The 15,990-nt window shown below is 38.4% G+C and overlaps 1 long non-coding RNA gene across 4 annotated transcripts; it reads left to right on the forward strand.

Moving 5' to 3' along the window:
* The first annotated feature begins 224 nt into the window (after nt 1-224).
* Nucleotides 225-11,827, forward strand: LOC311286583. Of its 4 annotated transcripts, XR_014626588.1 has the most exons (8): nt 253-7,553; nt 7,650-7,692; nt 8,453-8,482; nt 8,565-8,637; nt 9,158-9,248; nt 9,341-9,439; nt 9,657-9,780; nt 11,385-11,814. It is a non-coding gene; the product is annotated as an uncharacterized lncRNA (long non-coding RNA). The 4 variants fall into 4 exon arrangements; XR_014626586.1 differs by having other exon boundaries at nt 225-7,553; nt 7,650-8,482; nt 11,385-11,827; XR_014626587.1 differs by having other exon boundaries at nt 225-7,553; nt 7,654-8,482; nt 11,385-11,827.
* The last annotated feature ends 4,163 nt before the right edge of the window (nt 11,828-15,990 follow it).

Raw genomic sequence — 15,990 nt, forward strand, 5'->3', positions numbered from 1 at the left:
ATCATGGTGTCATCAAAATATGTTTAATATATTTTAAACTATTTAAATATTATATTTATTTAAACCGGAAATTAAATAAAGTAAATCTGGTTAGTGTAAGTGAAGCTGGTAATAAGTGTACGGCCATGCGTTTCACCTTTTTGTTTGGCAAAATGACATCAGCAGAGGTCAAACTCTTGACGTCAAATTGACATCAACACTTTGACGTCAATTTGATTTTCATTTTTGACCAATTTCTTGACGTAATTTTGACATCAATTTGATGTCAAATTGACATCAAGGTGCCCGCTGGGTTATCTTTTGAAAGCAAAACATCAGCTCTTAGTTCTTTCATGGTCAACTATTCCTCCACGTTCAAAACATTAACAAGCTGTTTGTTTAATCAGATGCCTTTCTACACATTTTACATTTAGCAACTATTAATCCAGTAATACTGCTTTTACTTATTTGATCACATTTCATCTCAATTTTAGTTGTCAAGTTCTCAATTACTTCAATGTTTTGTTTTCTAGGAGTTTATCAATCTGCAATTAGGATTCACACTAACTTTGAGGAGGTTAGCACTCTGCGCTTGTGATACATTCTAATACATTCTATATCATCTAAAACCTTATCAAAGCATTTCATTCTCATATTTTCATCCTTTTAGTTACCGGTACTTTTAAAATATTTTGTAATTTTGTCATCTGTAATTTTACATCAACCTGTATTCATCAATTCACTTTCCTTCAAAAGGATTCCCTTAAGACTTAAATCTTTCAACCTTCTTTTAACCGCCATTCTTCTTACGACTTCCATCTATCAACTTTTCTTTAACTTTCTTTTCTCCCTTATTTACTTGCACGTTCTTTTCACTTACTTTAGCACTGCGTTCACATTCTTAGTTCTTTCTCAGACGAAAACTTTAATATCGTCATTTAAACACTGATCTACTTTCAAACCCACATTAATACATGCCACTTTCACGTTATCACTTTCTTTTCTGAGTGTCCATTTACAATTACAGGCTAATTGGCCCCGCTGACCATAATTAAAACACTCTCTTTGCCTATAGTTTGATCATTGAGCTTGCAAACAGCTCCAACTTACTGCACACCCTTGAAGCAGTGTGTCCCAATCAGGAATGTAAACACAGCCACTGATAAGCAGTTCTCTGTATTCTTTTACAGTCCACCAGTGTGGATTCAATCACAACAGCCAAATCATAATCTTCATCATTATTATTGGCAGCACATTAATTTCCATAAGTTGTAAAGAAAATCATTCAACATATTCTAAAGGTTTTCACTAAACATTTTCTTTGTTAACTCCAACCACCTTGTTTGGCAGATACACAGAAGTTCCCACATTCATTAAAGCTGGATAAAAGCACCCTGACCAGTCCTTTTTGCAAACGGTGATATGATATTACCACAAACCCAAACTGCCGCCGTTGAACTTTGATACGGTTTATCGAATGGACACTTAAAGTTGATTTCTTCGTGGTTGGTTTTAATTCTGCAGTCTGACCACCCAGTTTTCAATTGTCTCGGTCTGACCTTTGCTTGTCCCCTCATCTCTCATCCAGGCCAGCTCCTCTCCAGAGGCCCGTTCGATCTCGGGTGGCCCTGGCAGCACGAGAGGTTTCGCCGTTGTTGTTGTTGTTTGTCGTCGGGGTTCCTCCTCCTGTTGCTCTCCTGATATGGGTGGAACTCTCCTGTAGTGACTGGCATTCACCCACGTGGCTCGTTCTCCGAACTTCACCGCCGTATGCGTGATCAGCAAGACTTGGAACGGTCCCAGCCACCGTTTCACCCTCCAGCTCTTTCTCCTGAGGTCTCGAATCACCACGTAATCACCCGGTCTGATTTTGTGCAGGAACGTCTCTGCTACTTTGCCCCTGGTATTTCTTTCACCTGCACAGAACTGTTAGATCACAAACACGACATCTCTTTGCAGTAATTCAACATTTCATTCTCACACACATCTGTTGATGGAAGCCTCCTTCTTTCCCCCATTATACCCATGAATGGTGGTCTACCAAAGAGGATTTCAAATGGGCTCAAATTTGTTTTGACTCTCTTTCTCATTCTCATGTACATTAACACAGTGGGGAGTGCGTTCACCCACGAGAGTCCTGTTTCTTCACAGCATTTTGCCAATTTGTTCTTTACCGTCTGGTTTTCACGCTCAACAGCGCCCCCGCTGGCAGCGTCTTAGGCACAGTGTGTTCCATCGTGACCACATATCCACGACTATATACCAAACAATATTTCTGTTTTCCGCACGGGGTTAGTTCAATGAAATCAATCATTAAATATTCAAATGGCCCCTCTGGGGCTGGCTGACTTGCCAGTGGTGTTTTAATGCCCCGTGCAATGTTATATGCGGTGCAAATCACACATCTTTTGCAAAAATTCTCAGCATATATTGTGAAACCTTTGGTAAACCACAATTCTCTCATTTGCATAATCATCCCCTCTTTTAATGCATGGTCCCACCCATGCATTAATTTAGCCTAATGTGGGAAAAAATGGCTGGGCAGACATGGCTGTCCACCAACAGATCTCCATACACCATCAACAAGGCTGCAGCCTGCCGTCTTCCATTTGTTTTTCTCAGCTCCTGTGGAAAAAGACTGCATGCTCTGTAAACAAGGAGAAATGTCATTGTTAAGGTTATTGTCAACTTGTGCGCAATTGGCGCCACCGGTATCAGCTTCAGTCTGGTTTGTTGCCGCTGCCTTCGCAGCCATATCAGCTCTGGCGTTGCCTGTTGATACGAAACTTTTATCATTAATATGCGCTGCGCATTTACAAATCGCAATCTTGTCTGACAGCATAACGGCCTCCAAAAGGTCAGATACTAACCTAGCGTTCAGTATTGGTCGTCCGTCTGACTTAAAAAAATTTCTGTGCTTCCACAGAGCACCAAAGTCATGCGTGACCCCAAAAGCATAACGCGAGTCTGTGTAAATCGTTACACACTTGTCAGTCATCAGTTTACATGCTTCAGTCAAAGCGACTAATTCAGCTGCCTGTGCAGAGTAATGACATGGTAATTTGCCAGATCTTACAGTTTCAAATTCAGTCGTCACCGCATAACCTACGTTATTCTGTCCTGTTTGTGGATTCTTCGACGCAGATCCATCCACAAAAAGGACATTGTCACAATTATCAAGCGGAACGTCCAACAAATCTGGACGCGGTGTGCACACCTTTTAACAGTGACATTTCGCATGTCAAACAAAATTTTATGATACCTCAATCGAGCTGTAGACAAATGTGACGTTCTCTGCTCCTGCAAAATCAAAGACACCAAATGTGAGACCCCTAAAGTCAGATCAGCATAGCCTACAAACTCTCTTGAGGCCATTAAGGGCCAGTTCAGCTACCACCACCGCCCGGAGACAGTGTGGCAATCCCGCTGCCACGGGGTCGAGTTTTGTTGAAAATAGGCTACCTTCTCATCGGTCACCATGCGTCTACAGGAGAACAGAAGTCATAAGGTCATGCTTTTCATCAACCATCTAAACAATGGATGGTCTACAACCAGAAGGCCTAACAATCGAGATATCTCATTGTGCTTTCATGTTATCAAATGCTGTCTCAGCTTCACTTGTCCAAACAAGTCTGTCACATGACTTCAACCCTTTCCCTGTTGTCAGGGCTCGTAAAGGCTGTTCTAAAATGGCATAATTGGGAATGAATGTACGACAGTAAGCACACATCCCCAAAAATGACAGCAACTGTTTTTTGTTACAGGCTTTGGGGCTTCTTTTATGCCCTGCACCCTTTTCTGTGACAGTGCTTTGCTGTTTGGTTTGATAACATGCCCCAGGAATGTCACTTCCTGTTTCACAAACTGCAGCTTTGAAAGGCTGACCTGGTGCCCCTCCCTTTCAAGATGCTTCAGGAGAGTCACAGTGTCAGCCCTGCAAATAGACTCACCTTCTGAACAGATCAAAAGGTCATCAACATAAGAAAGGGGTACGGTTAATTTCGGTTCTAACTTGTGAACCATCACAAGGCCTAATTACACCCTCTTTCAATAGAGCATCAAACACTGGTTTTATGCCCTCTATTGCTTCACGTTTCAGTGGATATTGTGCCTTACATGGTCTGAAATCAGATTTTGGTGTGATTACAACTGGCTCACAACCTTTTATCAGCCCCACATCATATTTGTTTTTTGCCCACAAGTTTGGTGATATTTGTGCCAAAGAAATATCAATTTCTGAGGCAGAAATATCCCCCTCTCCCTGTCCTGTCACATTTTTCCCAATAGCAGTCACATTTCTCTGAACCCCAACCTCAAAGTCACATTTCGATTTAAATGCCCCCATAATCTGACTCTCTGCTGTGTGTGTGTCAACTCTCACCCAGTCTGTGGCCGATAGACACTCTCTCACAAAAAGGCCTGCATCTCTCCACTGCTGGCTTATGGCCTTGGAGACTGATAAGTGGCAGACGGTGTTCTCTGACATAAGATAACAAGCTTTCTGACTTTCTGTCAACACTGCAGCCAATGCGCACACACACTTTCTGTCCAGAAAATCTGGTCAAATTTCACACTTTCATTCTTCACAGAATTAAACCACATCTTTTCAAAGTCTGAATCTCGTTCTGTTACGACATGTGATGTACAATGCATTTTGTCATTTGTCATAAACTCTGTATTGACTGGGTCTGTACGATCTTTTGCCAATTTCAAAATCTTTTCTCTGCCCAATCAACATCTGTCACCTGCCATTCATAAGCCCACTTCGGCTCGAATTTGGAACAAGTAATTTGTGGTGTCTCCTCAATGCTAATTCCATAGGAATCAGCACAGAGGGACAAATTTAATTTACACTTTCCAGTAGAAAACATGGTAAATCACATGGTCGTAACGTGGACAGACTGATACCAGAATCGACCAAAAATTCAATAATTACCCCCTTGACTAATAACGGGTAAATTGGCATTTCAGGAAACCCTGTACTTTTGTACAATCTCATACATTCGTCATTCACAACACTGCTCAAAGTATCAGTCATAGCTTTGCTCAAAGTTTCATCAGACACACAAAAAGATTTGCAAGCAGTTTTTTCATTGCAGGTAGCAGAAAGAAAATCAGTGTATGTGTTTGTGTGTGCGTCGTGTGTGTGTGTGTTAGTAAAAATATTTTCACTTCCCTTTGCTGCAGCCAGAGAATGGCTTCCCAGAACCGGACTCTTTCCGTACCGCTCTCCAGCCCCCTCGGTTCAATCCGACTTCATGGTGGGACACGCGCTGCTCCAGTGTCCGTCTTCTTGCACACTCTATATTTTGTACAGTCTCAGAGCGAGTGGGCATTTGTGGCACAAACATAACAGCTCCATTTGTTTTCCCTCCAGCAGCTCTTCTCTGTCCTCTTCGGTTAGCAGGGTTTGAACGGGAAGATGCAGGGTTTGAACGGGTTTGAACGTTGTTGCATAACCACCATTGTGAGGGGTTTTTTCTTCTCCTTTCTGTCCTCTTCAGCGTGAGTAGCGTGCCCCAGCGTTGCACTCAAACGCCCGTGTAACTGTGCATGAAACTGCGCTGTTAGTCTGTGTGCCACTCGCTCTGCGGCCTCTGCCCCCTCTCGCGCTTCTCTTGCATCTGTCTCTGCCTGCGCTGCTCTTTGGGCTGCCTCTGCCAGTTCAATTTGTGCTCGTGCTTCTGCAAGTCGTGCTTCTTGGGCTGTTCTCGGGGCCGGTGGAAAGCGGTCCAGATCGAGGTCCAGCCTGAGGGCCGGTATCTCTGCTACTGGGTAGTGAGCTGTATTGTAGGCAGGCGGCGGAGCCGTTGCCACCTCAGTCACATGTGGAAAAGCACATACATTTGGTTCATTAGTAGCATTCTGTTCCAGTGGAACTGTTTTTACACACACAACATTCTCAACATTACATGCCAATTATTTTTGTATTTGCTCTCGTTCTCGCCTGTCAGCCTCTTCTACCCAACACATTATAGTCGGTTCACAGTTCTTACACCCATGTTTAACACACACACAGCAGCTACTCTGTTTTCCCTCGTTCTTTTCTACTGACTCTTTTACTACATTTAGTCTTATTTTACTCAAGGTCCCCGCTTCGGGAAAATCGTGATATTTGATCAGTTTCTGTATGTCAACCATACATTTACCACCATAATTATTTCTCATTTGACAGAAAATTGGTGTATAAAAATGATCTAATTTACTGTTAGATGACCCCATTTTTGGCTGAATTTCCCTTCTGGATTTCACTTTCGACACGTGTCTTACAGTATCTGTCAAACGTCTTCAACAGACCCGATCTTATTTCACCCAAAATCGGTCGGGTTTCAGCAAATATGCTGTGCTTTTGTAATTATGTTTTACTCAAAATCTTCTATTCACCTAATTAATCTGGCGTGGCTCTTCCGTCCACCTTTGCAAGACTTCTTCGGGTTACAGAGACTTCGAGCAAAACTAATTAACCAGCACCTGTGATTACCTGAATCACCAGTGGTACCCCTGTCCACTAACGAGCTAAGTGTGGCAGAAACCGGTCTGAATCTGTCAGATCAATTTCTCCCTCAAAAATTGTGATTATCTGAATCACCTCTCGCCCGTACCCAAAGCAAATTCAGCCAATATGGTTCACGTTCACTCACAATTATCAAATCACACTTAACATCAATAAAACAGTTCTGCGTTTCTTACCCAGAGATGCTTTCTCTTTTCTGTAATTGCCGCGGATTCTTTCTGATCCTGGTGGGAGTTCCTCCCTTGGTCCTGAACGCCGGAATTGGCTCTCTCTCCCTTAACCTGTTGAGTCACTATCTCAAACCGTCGGGGTATGAGACGGCTGCCTGATGCCGCCGGGTTTGCAGTTCCGTCCCAATCCGTTCTTCAGGACCAGGAGAAGAAGATCCGCACAGGATCCCACTTCTGACACCAAGTTGTAATGGCAATTTTGAGAAGTTAATATCAAACAGCATCAGAGGTGTAAGAAAACTTTCAAGAGACAAAACTGTAATAAAGAGAAAAGGTTTATTTCAATGAGGATTCTTTTCACAAAAGCCGCAGCCACCCAGCTTTGAAATAGAATACACTGTAACGGATTTCTGTAATTTGAACAGTATTTTACTGTAATATGTACAGTAAGATACTGTAAAATATGTATACAGTATGTTACTGTAAACAGCAAAGGATTATGGGAAAATATAGGGTCACTACTGTAATTCTTCACTACTGTAAATCAATTTACAGTAGTGAACTTGCCCGCGAAAAACTGACCAATGGCAAGAGGGATTTCTTTTCAAGTGTTTTTTTGAGGGGTGAAGTGGCAGTTAATGCACGGACAAAAGATCATGTAACTCACCAAAAAGGTTAGTATATAATTTCTATTTTATGTAAAACAAACATTTTCAAATGTTTTTACTTATGTTAACAGCAAACTAACATGATGTATCGTTTTGTTTTCGTCTGAATGGTTTTAGTGCCTTTTTTTCCTGACTGTTGTCAGAATGGTTTTTTGGTGCCTTTATTACTGTCTTTTTTCCTGACTGTCGGCCGGGTCGCTGTCACGGTGATAATATTAACTGGTGAGTAAGTTAAGTTCACCTGTATTAGCCGAAATATTCTTTAGTTAAAACTATAAAAAATAATGGTTGTGTGTTCCTCTGCCTCTTTAACGCAAGTTAGCTCATCAGGCGGGCGGAGTCGTCGGTAACGTTAACCGATGTAAAGGATTGTAAAGGAATTTTCCCTTAACCTAACTATCTAAAATAAAACTGTTGCGTCTACTCATCGACACAGAGCGTCTACTAATCGACACTTAATAAATAATAAAACTGTTGCGTCTACTCATCGACACTTAATAACCTTTATACTCTAGCTCTTGCGTCTTCAGATCGACAACTGGCCGAGTCTACTAACCTAACTTACTTGATTCCCTAAACTGACCTGCTGCGCAGCAGAAATGAACAGACAGACTTTCAGCAAATGTCCTCTAAATGCTTTAATAACGGCCGGGAGAGTCTTCGAGCAGTTCTCAGAGAACTCTCCGAAGAAGAATCAAGGCCGGAGGATCTCTTGCAAATTCCATTGAGAATCCCACCGTAAAACACATATACAACAGTTTTTATAGTATAGAGGTATGACATAAATGTCAGGCTGCATTACATAATTTCCCCACTATTTGATTGGTTCTTCATATGCAAACCCCTCTGTTACTAGGTAAAGCAAACTCTGATCTTGTGGTGACTTCATCTGTGATCACAAGATCCTAACAGACCGTCTAGTTTCATTTCCCAAAACTGTGTTATTTTTACATACATACGCACCATAGACTGTAAAAAAATAGATACGCACACAGTCAAAGACACAAGTTTTCCATTGGTTTCGTACAGTACATCCTGTTCCAATGTTAGATGTTAAATAAGGTTAGATGTTAGAAACATGATTAGTTTAATATACAGTTTAAAATTTCTACGACACCGAGCTAACAGCGAACTCAACGTGAAATACTGAGGTAAAGTGAGATAGACGAAACCCTTGTTAAAGTGCGGGTTTTAAACAATATTTTCACGTAGGCCTATATGATTTATTTTCAGGTTTGTGATCTGGATAATGCCATCTGCAACGATGGAGTGTGTTGGAGCCTTTTCATTGTGATAACATCAACTGGTATGTAACGTTATGGTCAACTTCACCTAAATTAGCCGAAGTAAACTTATTAAACAGAGAAGCATAATAACTTTGGTATGTTCTGTCTCCTCTTTCACAACTTTTTGGCAGATGTACAACGTAAATACTGAGTAAAACTAAGTTAAAGGGATAACGTAGTACACCTTAAACAGAAAATTATGTATGTCATAATTTACTCGCCCACAACGTGTTCTAAACCTGCATGAAGTTCTTTCGTCTGAACATAAAATAAGATATTTTGAATAATGTTGGTAAATAGTGGCTGGTCCGCATGGACTTCTATAATAGAAAAAATACTTTGGATGTCAATGGGGACCAGTAACTGTTTGGTTGCTCATGTTCTTTAAAAGATCTTCTTTTGTATACAGCACATTAAATAATTTAATGGAAGTTATGAACAAGTTGAGGGTGAGTAAATGGTGACAGAATTTACAATTTTGAGTAAACTAACCCTTTATCCAACACCATTGTTAATTTCATCTTTTGTTTTATTTTCAAGTTTGTGGTCTGAATTATGTCGTCTGAAATGTCGGAGGTGTATTTTGGAGTCTTTTTTGTGATTGCCTTCGTAATGGTGATAACATCTACAGGTGAGTAAGATGACATCAACTAAATTAGCTGAAGTATGCATTAGTTAAGCAGGCAAACATGTTCTTTTCTGTTCTTTATTTTGAATTTGCAGCGGCCATTCCCTCCGGACTGTACATCACTGCTGACGCTCTCCACTAATACACAGAACGGGTTGACGTTGGAGGAGGAAGAGGAGAAGGAGGAGGAAAGGGTTAGCAATATACCATTATCAATATAGCAAAGTTTTGCTAACTAATATTTTTAATGTTGTTTAATTGATTAAAAACTATAAACACCATACAACATTATATCTTACCTCATCTTCACCCCACATGTTATTGTTGTTAGTAATAAGTTCTGTTATTGTATTTTAGTTTTTTTCTGTAAACTATAACACTAAAAGGCTGCTGTGACTTTGTCTGTTTCAGGAGAGTCTGTTCTCAAAGCAAAAACATGGATGCTGACAATGAAGGGCAGAATCATCATCCAGTTACAACTGCTAACAGACGACTCTTCAGTATTAGCTGTCTATTTTGTCGAATGCAGAATCAGGTAAACCAATATATATATATATATATATATATATTTTTTTTACATTACATTTACATGCATGCATTTGGAAGTCACTTTTATCCAAAGCAACTTACATTGTATTAAGTTTAATTTAAATTATCCATTCCCTGGAAATCTAAGCTACAGGAATGTATTGAAAAAGAATGAAGCTTTAATGATTTTAATGTAATGTATTATGGGGTAATACCATCCCTGTAGGTTAGGGGTGGAAATTGGCAAAAATTTGATGATTCGATAGTATTGCGATATTTGGGCCACAATTCAATATTATTGCGCTTCCTAACATTGCGATACAGCAAGTATTGCGATTCGATTCTGCGATATATTGCGATTCATGTCCCCCATATTATTCAAAGACATTACAAAAAATAAGAATGCTCAACTCACTTCAAATGTCACATTAAATCTGTGAACATCTTCTACACATTTACTGGAGGCTAGTGCAAAAACTTTGTCCTTGAACATTCAGGACACAGGACCTTATTACAGAACGTAATTATATGAACGCGTCACCACCGCATTAGCACCAAAAACATGGAGATTTTATTTTAGAGAATAATTACACAACCTATTCGATATACTATAATTCTATAATTAAATAAACTAATCGAATATCCAAAAATTGTGACTCATCCCTGCATGTAATACCTTGTTTTTTTCCCAAAATCTTCACTTACGTCTCAATTTCGAAGGGGATTATAAACGTTTCTTCCTTGGTTCGCTTTTATTTAGGCCTATTACATTCACATTCTTTACTGTGGTAAAGTAGAAAAACGTTGTAGGACAGATAGCCTACATTTTTACTTGCACGTCAGATTCATTTCAACACAGTTTTTTCTTGTTATTAGACATGTACGGCACGTCAAGTTTATTTGATTTTTAGTTTCGCTCTCTTTGGCAGCGCAATTTCAAACATAGCTTAAATGTCTTGCCCTTGTGGAAGATTAAATTCACTTTTCATACCTTTTACAACAAGTAGAAAACATGAAGATATCAGAAAATAGATCGATGGTCTCTTTCCTCCTCGTGTCATCCCTCTCAAAGCACAGAGCGGTATGGCTTCATGTGGAATCACATGTCTTTGTGTGGAAGTATTAAACGAAAGGTTTTTTTTTTTTTTTATATAGATTTAACTTTTCTATTATGTAAGTTTATAATATTTACTGATATGTATTTGAATGCTTAGGCTTTGTGTTGCTTCTTTGACGGAATTGCTCAAATAAAGACTTTTTTGCTCGAATAAACTACATTTTTTTTATTTCAATTTTCATAATAACCCCCGAACCACTGCAGGTAGTTGGTCCATTACCACCGCAGTGGTAAAAAAAACTGCCACCGTCACAGCCTTATAACCTTTATTGTAATACTTTGCGCTACTGTATCAATATAATTGCGTGCGCAAAATATCGCGACACTGAACAGAATCGATTTTTCCCCCACCACTACTGTAGGTGGATTCAGAATCAGATGTAGTGCTTTTATTAACGCCAAAGTACATGCAGCATCAAGTTTGAGGGTTAGGGAAAATTCTGCCAACACCGGTCTGAAAAAATTATGTATTTTTTCCCTGCTTGTGTTTGCAGGTTCATTCTGAGAGTCAACCCTGATGGCACCAAACACCAAAGGCACAGATCAGATGGAAATCTGGAAAGGTCCAAAGAAAAGCCTCAGCCTGAAACCCTCAGTGTTTCTCATCAGAGCTTGTCAACTTTGACTGGCAAAATTACTGAAATGTAACAACACAACACTGACTTTGACTGTATTTTATTGTTTTAAGGCCTGTTTTGCTTTTCAGTGTGTGTACGTTTTTGCCATGCTACAGATACAAATGGTCACCAGGAGATTAATTCTATGGACTTTGGAGATGTTGCCCTCTTTTTTCTTCAGCTAGTGGCTCCTAAAGGTCAAGATTTGTAATTTGTACTTCTAAAACAAAATGTTCAACGATTAAAAAGAATATTATAAGGACAAATGTTTGAGTTATTGTGATTTTTTGGGGGGTGGGGTAAACATAAATTAAAAAAAGAAAATTTAAATGATGAGAAAAAAAAAAAAAAAAAAACAATACTAATACTAATACTGTAAATGAAAATACGGTAATAATACAGTAAATGATACAGTATACTGTAAGTGAAAATACAGTAATAATACTGTAAATGCAATTACAGTAAATGGTACAGTATACTGTTAAGTGAAAATACAGTAATAATACTGTAAAACATTTTACAGTAACTTACTGGCATCCAGCTGCCAGTAAGTTACTGTAAAATTTACAGCAACCTCTTTACAGTGTACCTATCAGACATAATAAAACATAGACATTTTATACAGTTTCTTGGCAAAAACTCCTCCTTCCAGGTTTCTTGTAAATTTCCAGAAAGATACCCCCTATCTTCAGCTAGTTCGGACTGGTTTCTACCCCCCTGGTGCAGGTCACACTGTTCTTTGTCCCTGAGACACCCAAAGGCCTTCATCTATGACCTAAATTGCCTCTCGCTTCCCTGTCCCTCCTCAGCTGCTAGAAAACCTCACAGAAACATATGATTAAACAGTTTGGAAACGAATGATTATAAGAAATGCTGAATTTTCCACAACACCCTGATCTTATGTAGTATCTAATGCTTTGATTATATAGGACTTGTGTTTTTAATATTGTTTTATTCATAATAGAAGTCATTTGATTTTATAGTATATCTAGCAGTGTTTATCAAATACCTATTATTTAAAATAGGTTTTTAAAAAAATACTTGGTGCACAAAAACTTGAATCTATGGCATTACTTAGACAAACACAGACATCAAGAAACAGCATATGAATCTCAACAATGGTGACAATCAAACAAAGTATCCAGAAAATCCAGCTGCATAATGTATTAATGTCGCAATGAATGCTGGGAGATATGGGTGAGTTTTGATTGGTGGTGAAGCATTTCATTGATTGTCACCATTGTTGAGAGTCATACACTGATTCTTGAAGTAATAATGTAGAGAAAAAAAGTTTAATGCACTAAACGTTATTTGACTAACAACATTGCTCTCATGCTGTAAATTAACATGGCTTCTATTATATAATAACATTACAAACACAACTCCTATATAATCAAAGCATTAGACACAGAATAAGATCAGAGATTCAAACAATTACATGATGATTAAACATCCAATATCACCTGATCTAATCTTCTCATGGCTTTTTTTGCCTCAACAAATGTGCTTTATATACACACAAATGTAGCAGCCAAAGAAAATTTAATAAAGTTAAGGGTCAAGAGTCCAACTAAAGCAAATGCTAACCACCATCATGGTGACTTTAAAATACAATTGTTGATTTCATTAAACCGGATATTAAATTAAGTCAATCTGGTTAGTAATAGGTGAAGCTGGTAAAGCTGTTTGAGTTGTTAAATCCTCCTCTGCAGAGATCTTCACAGATTTAATGTCTTCTTTTCTCTTCAGTTGATTTCATCTAAGGCTGTGGCTGAAGTCAGTTGTAGTTCTTGTGTTTCTCTGTTCTTCAGTGATTCTGCTTGTTAACAGCAGGTGTTCATAATTAATGCTCAATCACCACGTAATTATCTCATTAACTTCAACACTGCTTCAATGGTACTTTAACTCTGTAGTGTGCACACATATGAACACTGAGAAGTGTTAATTTAACATGGGCGTTTTTCTGTGTACTATTACATAAATCTTACCCGTTTCATTTACATATGACTGACATATATGTATCACATTCAGTTTATTAATACAATTACATAAATCTTATCTGTTTCATTTATATATGACTTAAAAATATGAATTACATTCAGATTATTAATTGGTTTATGTTAAAACTATGTAATCCAAATGGATGGAAATTCTATATGCAATTTAAATACATAAATCTTATGTTTAGAAATTTTTTTTTTTGAGTGTGTTCACGTTGGCCTAATTGGATTAAATTGACATTTTTAATGGTTTTGTTTCGTTTACACTTTCATAGAGGACATCACAGCAAAATAACTATGTAGGGCTAGCACAAGATGGGAATAGTTTTATTAATTCTTGTTTACTTGTGGTCATTTAATTTATTGTTATTTCAGAGCATTTAATGTGCTTCTTAACAATATTTTATTTATTACACACAAGTTAATTTTTTTTTTTTTTTTTTTTTTACCCATCAGCCCTCTGTGTCTAAATAAGAAATAAAAGTCCCAGAGTTAAAAAAATGTGTAAAACGAGCCTGTGTGTGACTTGGTATGACTTGATGACTAAGTTGCGACTTGACAAAGAGTATGACTTGACTTGATCTGACCCTTACAAATGACTTGGCTTGACTTTGACTTGCAATGTTAAGACTTGGACTTGACTTAAGACTTGAATTTAGTGACTTACTCCCACCTCTGGTAAATGCTACTCCTATCTTGTTGTCTGAACTCTTTGATGCATCTGTGTGTCTCCCACCGTATTGCGCAACGCACCTTTTAACTCGCGTAGGCGGAAATTACGCTAAACGCATTCTGCCGTGACGTCAGTCACAATAGTAAAAAAAAAATATATAAACACTACCAACCCACTACATATATTATTTTATATTAAAATAGAAAATATTTATTTTAAACTGTCATAATATTAGTATTTTTAATCAAATAAATGCAGCCTCGGTGAGCAGAAGAGATGACTTATTTTAAAACCATTAAAAGTCTTACTGATACAAAACTGTTGGCTGGTAGAGTATGCATGTGTGGCAACCCGGAGGTGTATTTGAAGGATGATTAGCCAACTACGCCACTCAGGGAGTTACACCCAGAGAATTTAGTGTCTTTTAAAAGGACACGCAAGTTCGTTTCATCAATAATCGCTCAGAGACATGGGTAACAATACAAAACGGTTGACTTTATTAAGTTACACAATCACTTTAAAACAATCATTAAAATATATCAGGAAATATATATATATTCATATTCATATATATATATACTCAGCCAAGCACAGCTCATCATAAGGGTTTGGTTCTAAGAAGGTCACAGAGACACTAGCTAACTGGGGCTTACCAGCAGGGTCAGGCTATCAGAGATTAGGCTGCCTATAGCAAAAAAAATCATTCCTTTCACCAGTGCACGCACACACACGCACTCACACCATACTCCACGGATGGACACGGCACACTGTGAACACCACCACCACTTAGAAGGGAATAGAGCCGGCCTCCCTGCCTTTGGCACCCAGATCCTGCGACACAAGGACAGCACAATCTTAATAAGAGTCACTAAAAATGCTCACAGAATAATTAAGGCAAATTGCCCTGTGTCTCTTTACATTAAACAAAACCCAAAATAAGAATTAACAAAACTGGAAAAGAAATGTACAAGGCCTAGTTGCCCTCAAATTACAAGTCAAATTAAACAAATAAATTAAACAAAAAGAGTTAAAGAAATACAAAAGCAAAACAATGGATTTTAGTTTACAGAAAAATAACCCAAACTGATCTCAACAGTTTGCAGGAAATACACTAAACTGGGTTTAACAGTTTGCAGGAGAATACAGCAAAATTTTGTTTTGCAGAAAATAAACTAAACTCAATCAGTTTACGATAATTAACTAAACAGCAAAACAAAATACAAACTAGAAAAATACAAAAGAAAAATTACATTTAATAGGATAAATCAAATAAGCCACACAAAATAAATGCACTGCAAAACAAACCCCAAAAAGGGATAAAGCTCTTTGCAAAATAGAAAACCAAATAATAGAAAACAAACTAAATTAGAATATGCACAGGCAAAGAGTATCACTTCTATTCAATTGTAAATAAAGACGACTTAAACAAAACAAAATAAAATAGAAAATGTAAAGCAAAATCAACACAAACAAAACAGCAATTTTATCCGTCGTGCAGCAGTATTTTAAAACCGTGGGCAGGACGTGAAACGCGCCCAACTAGCAGTCACAGCAGTGTGCGGGGTCTGCAGGAGAAACGAATCCGTTGGTTTGAACCATACGGGAGGAAATAGCGATCAAGCAATCAGCTTACGCTTTCCAACGTTTCAGAGAGAGCACCAATGACGAATGATGCGTGCATACTCAAAGAGCGCACACACCCAATAACGGCAGTCACAGCAGTAGTGCGAGATCCACACGAGGGACGGAACAGCTGACTCGCACTTTACGAGAGGAAATGGCAATCACGCAATCAAGAGCTTACTAAGGT

This window comes from Rutilus rutilus, assembly GCF_951802725.1.
Source record: "Rutilus rutilus genome assembly, chromosome: 2".
In the NCBI taxonomy this organism is placed as follows: Eukaryota; Metazoa; Chordata; class Actinopteri; order Cypriniformes; family Leuciscidae; genus Rutilus; species Rutilus rutilus.